The 5,000-nt window shown below is 37.1% G+C and overlaps 1 long non-coding RNA gene across 3 annotated transcripts in view; it reads right to left on the minus strand.

Moving 5' to 3' along the window:
• LOC125035229 overlaps window positions 1-5,000 on the minus strand; it is a 557,402-nt gene that overhangs the window by 316,780 nt on the left and 235,622 nt on the right. The window contains exon 3 of one of the 3 annotated variants that reach the window (XR_007115747.1): window positions 326-443. The exons of the other annotated variants lie outside the window; for them this stretch is intronic. This is a non-coding gene — a long non-coding RNA (uncharacterized LOC125035229). Of the gene's footprint in view, window positions 1-325; window positions 444-5,000 lie in introns of those variants that run through there. 3 annotated transcript variants of the gene reach the window in all.

Raw genomic sequence — 5,000 nt, forward strand, 5'->3', positions numbered from 1 at the left:
TTTCAATCCGATATCTCTGCCAATTACCCTGTCCTCCTTTATCAATCAAACAACAAAGTTTAAAACCAGAGATTCATGTTTCCTTATCTTATCGTGAGCTTCCTCGTCCGTGCACCCTCGTTTATTCTCTGCCTCTGTCTCCTTTATCTCTCTCTCTCTCTATTCTCTCTCTCTCTTTCTCTTTCTCTTTCTCTTTCTCTTTCTCTTTCTCTTTCTCTTTCTCTTTCTCTTTCTCTCTCTTTCTCTCTCTTTCCCTCTCTCTCTCTCTCTCTCTCTCTCTCTCTCTCTCTCTCTCTCTCTCTCTCTCTCTCTCTCTCTCTCTCTCTCTCTCTCTCTCTCTCTCTCTCTCTCTCTCTCCTGTTCAGTGGGTCAACAAACCTACCTTCCCCTCGTCCTGGGCGTTATCAAACTTTCATTATCTTCCCTTTTCTTTGTATACTCACCTGAAAAGAGAGAAAAAAAGATTAAAAAATGATATTTATAAATACACATGAATACAGACAATTATGTACATACAAATTAAATCGACCAATGTTCTCTCACGGCATAACACAAGATAAGAGAATTGTTACAGCAATCTGGAGGGGGTATGTGTAAGTATATTTATTCTCACCGCAGGCTTAGCAATTACACAATCTCCAGCGGAGTAATCTGGTTGGTAATAAATGGAGAAAAATACATATATACATATATATATATAATTAGACCAACTTAATGTCGGACTCGAGCGCGTAACAGCTCGGAGGTAAGCATATTAGGTCGCTTATTTCGGCCTGATATTATATTATATCCGATTGCATATCAAACCAATTATTCGGATACGGTTTGAATACCTGCGCTTAATTACATATCAGACAATTTCAACGGGCACACGGGCACGTGCGGACAATGCGCCCGACAATAAATAATCGTACATTTAAATCACGCAAACATACATTTCTGGCAAGTTATGAGATATACACTTGGGACAATCGACTTTGGGCCTTATATCACTTGCCATTAGGAAATATACTCGCCGACGACCTGGGCAGCTGTCAGCAACATATGGTCTTACCAGTATCTCGTCTCTGATTCCAGGTAATGTTGCAGTGTTGCTCTGATGCTCTTGCATAATATACATCATAAAATATATTGTAATATCTGGCGAGCTAAATCTGTCTCTTTTGCGCTATAAATGGCCTTTTCTTCATGTTTTATTCGCACAAGCACGAAAGTAAATCTAAATATCTAATGCAAATTGTACCCATCTTCAAGATAAGTTCTCCAGCGTGATGTAATAGAAATTCGTGCAGTGGCGTTTTCGTAAATTGTGCTATCATATCAAGACAAAAGCTTTAACATGGGATTTTGTCCTGGTATAAATTTTCATGATAATGCCTTTCCTCGTCTTTGCATGTCTTAGTTTTGTACAAAGAGATCTCAGATTAGTAAATATGACCAATGCAAAAAGAGAAAGAAAGAGAGAGAGAAAAAAAGAAAGAAAAAGAAAAAGCATTCTCATCTCTAGCTACTAAAAACTTGTTGCTAAGTCATTTCATTTTGCAATCTTTTATTCATGCTCACTGACATAATTGTGTGCAACACTGTAAGGTTTATTAATATTAAGAGTCAAAATACAAGGTAGGTAGATGTTAAGGATAATGTTATTACAGTTGTACTAACTTCCAGAAATGTAATGATGATAATGATAACAAAAATAATAAACTGAAATGAAAGACTATGAAGGGGGATGATGATAAATGAAGATCATGGAGATAAATGATGATGTATTGTTCGTAAATATTAGTTATTTATTTCCTTCATCTCTGACAATTTTCACGGTAGGCTATTACGATTCGTCACTGAATCAGCAATAATAAACTGTCATCTTAGACTTACTGTTTCATTACCACTATCATTTTCATTATCATTATAATTGATATTCCCATTTTCCCATTATCATAGTTACTATTATTATTATTCCCATTATTGTAATCGTTACTATCATTATGATTATAATAGCTCGTATCGTCATGATATCACCAGAAGCATGATTTTATCATTATAATCTTACTATGAACATAAAACAAAATCACTTCAATTTTGCCATTCACTGTGCTTTCATGATTTGTTTGCTGAAATAAATATTCTATCGTAAAGTAACTAATGTCAAGCGTGAAATAATAAAATATCTTTTGTCACTACTGTTGTTTTCTTAGAATTACTTGATCATGCAAATTCATAAAATCAGTATATAATATCTAATTAATTTTGGGGTGTAAAATTAATATATATATATATACATACATTAATACACACACATATAATATACATGAGTATATACCATGTACATACATATTTATACATATATGTACGTATATATACATATACATACATACGCGTGCGCGCGCGCGCACACACACACACACACACACACACACACACACACACACACACACACACACACAAACAATGTATATATACGCACATATATATATATATATATATATATATATATATGTATGTGTGTGTATATATATAGATATAGATATATATATACATATATAAAGATATGGGCATACATACACGAGCATACACGCATACACATCACTGCATACATGAATCCGCATGTATACATACACGCACATACGTATACCAATTACATTAGCATTAATTATGTTAAAATAGTTTGATCTTCATAACAATCCTGAATATCTATAATTTCATATTATTATTATTATTTTCATTCTTCACACTCATTAATCTCCGTCTTCATTCTCTCGTATTTCCTATCCACCCTCAACATTTCCAAAAGACTACAATTAACACAACCAAAAAATATAAATTCAACCTTAAAAAAATATATATGTTCACACCTCTACCCATACCACCACACGCGCTGTCACAATTGAACCAGCTTGAACCTAACATATTGAAAATCCAGGGCAAAGTGAACCACAAAAGACCCATGATGAACCAATTAATGGGACAAAAGAATCTCCATTATAAAGATAAATATGTAATACCAAGCGAATCCGGTGCTAAATAGGAATGGGAAAAAATATAGGGTACACCCTGAACTACGCTTTGCTCCAGGGAATATACGCATTATCGTGCAAACATTTTAAGTCACATAAATACGGTTTGGTTCGCCCATTCGGTGTCTGATTTAATACATTTATGAATGAGAGGTGTGTATCTATTTTAAGGGATTTGGAAAATTAGGACTAAAATATACTTAGTAATATCATATACATACATAAATACATTCATACATACATACTAACTATATATATATATATATATATATATAAAATAGTGTGCATATATGTATGTGTATATATATAGACACACACACAAGCACGAACGCCCGCACGCGCGCGCACGCACACACACACACACACACACACACACACACACACACACACACACACACACACACACACACACACACACACACACACACACATATATATATACATATATATATTGCGTGATATCATTAAAATGGTAGTCATGCTAACTTGCTCTTTAATTTCGCATAAAAAACGCGTTTAATTTATATTTCTGTCTTCACAAAACCGATCGTGGGACATTTTACTTTTATGTTACCTGTAACTTCTTCCGCTTGACTACTTTTTCGTCTACTTTTCCTCCTTTGTTTATTCATATTTTCTTGTTCTAATCCCCTTCCACATCCCTTCACCTTCCTTTTATGAATTATCCACAATCGTTTTTGTTCTCTCTTTATCTTTGTCTTTCCCTTTCGATCGTTATCTTCCTCCTTTTTTCCCTTCTCATCTTCATGTTTCTTCTGCCCCATTTGATCCTCCTCATTCTTATCTTTATCCTCCTCCTCTTCCTCCTCCTTACCATCCTCCCAATCAACATCCACTTCTTTCTCTTCAACCTCCTTTTTCATAATCTTTCCCTCTTTGCGTCCCTCTCACTTCCCCTTTTTCTTCCACTCCGCCCACCTCCTCCTCCTCCTTTTCTTTCTTCTTATCCCTCTGATCCTTACCATCCTCCTCCTTAACCTTTTCATCCACCAAGATCCCTTCCTCCTCATCCTCCTGTTCCTCCTCCTCAACCTAGGTTCTGAGAAGAAAAAAAAAGACGTTCGCATGCGGTAATGTGGCCTCCCGCATGCCGTTAGCACACGCTACCGCACGCATCTGCAATATCCGTGATTAACAGCGGCGACTGGGGATAAACTCTCTACTCTCCCCCTCCCCCTCCCCACATTTCCTTTACCCCTTTATCTCCCCCCTCCGTGACCCCTGTCTCACCATCTCCCCACCCCCCTCTCCTCGTTAATTCAACTGCTAGTAATTGCCACCATTATCTCGCCCATTGGAATGTCAATCGGTGGTTGCAATAATACCCGCAAGAGTAGGTTATTCATGCACTGTATTTTAAGACTATATATATAGCCTACCAACACACACATGCACACACACACACACACACACACACACACACACACACACACACACACACACACACACACACACACACACACACACACACACACACACACACAGCCTGACCGACAGCCAGACAGAAATTATAACTGGCCATTCCCAAGACCATGGCAAAAATTATAACCATATCGTCCAGGCAATCGGCAAGTCTATTGAACGAAAGAGTGAAAAAAGGAGTCATTTAAAGTTGGCATGTTTCGGGCCATCAGGGCTCCCACATAACTATCTATCATCACGGGTACTCTAACAACACCCTGTAGACACTTGATTTGTGGTCCGTCATCTGTGTATTTTGAGAATGTTTTAACCAGCGTTTTTATATGATGTATGGCCATGGTTGCCGGGATTTCCTTCCTATTATTGAGATTAAAAGCGCCGTATATTAGCGGGTCAACAATTACCCGTTCAAATGGAAACGTGCAGCGTGTTCACCGGTGTTAAAATAGCATCGAATTTAATTCACAAGCAGAGCAGATACGATATGGATATATGTGTGTGTGTGTGTGTGTGTGTGTGTGTGTGTGTGTGTGTGTGTGT

This window comes from Penaeus chinensis, chromosome 19, assembly GCF_019202785.1.
Source record: "Penaeus chinensis breed Huanghai No. 1 chromosome 19, ASM1920278v2, whole genome shotgun sequence".
Classification (NCBI taxonomy): Eukaryota; Metazoa; Arthropoda; class Malacostraca; order Decapoda; family Penaeidae; genus Penaeus; species Penaeus chinensis.